This window comes from Cucurbita maxima, unplaced genomic scaffold, assembly GCF_002738345.1.
Source record: "Cucurbita maxima cultivar Rimu unplaced genomic scaffold, Cmax_1.0 Cma_Scf08016, whole genome shotgun sequence".
NCBI lineage: Eukaryota > Viridiplantae > Streptophyta > Magnoliopsida > Cucurbitales > Cucurbitaceae > Cucurbita > Cucurbita maxima.
In genome coordinates this window covers 1-541 of record NW_019280031.1, presented here as the reverse complement: position 1 = coordinate 541, position 541 = coordinate 1, and the positions used below count along the sequence as shown (strand labels likewise).

General features: G+C 39.6%; 2 non-coding genes across 2 annotated transcripts; both read right to left on the bottom strand.

Moving 5' to 3' along the window:
- Positions 1 to 48: 48 nt before the first annotated feature.
- On the bottom strand, positions 49 to 131 carry TRNAL-UAA. Its single transcript has one exon. It is a non-coding gene; the product is annotated as a tRNA-Leu (tRNA).
- Positions 132 to 417: 286 nt separating this feature from the next.
- TRNAL-UAA lies at positions 418 to 500 on the bottom strand. The gene has a single exon. It is a non-coding gene; the product is annotated as a tRNA-Leu (tRNA).
- Positions 501 to 541: the final 41 nt, after the last annotated feature.

Sequence of the window (541 nt, the reverse complement as noted above, 5' to 3'; positions counted from 1 at the left end):
TATAGAGATATTCAAGGACATGCTGGCTAATGGAAAAATTTAAGAACATGCTGGCTATGGGGTTCGAACCCATGCGCACTTTTGTGCAGAAGATCTTAAGTCTTCCCCCTTAACCTCTCGGGCAAACTAGCTAGTTTAGCTAAGATAAGTTTCAACATAGAAAAAGTAAGATACGTTTATAAACATATTCAAGGACATGCTGGCTATGGGGTTCTCGGGCAAACAAGCTAGTTTAGCAAACTAAAATTTATAGAAAAATTCAAGAACATGTTGGCTATGGGGTTCAAACCCATGCGCACTTTTGTGCAAAAGATCTTAAGTCTTCCCCCTTAACCTCTCGGGCAAACCAGCTAGTTTATCTAATATAAGTTTCAACACAGGAAAAGTAAGATACGTTTATAGAGATATTCAAGGACATGCTGGCTATGGGGTTCGAACCCATGCGCACTTTTGTGCAGAAGATCTTAAGTCTTCCCCCTTAACCTCTCGGGCAAACCAGCTAGTTTAGCTAATATAAGTTTCAACACAGAAAAAGTAAGAT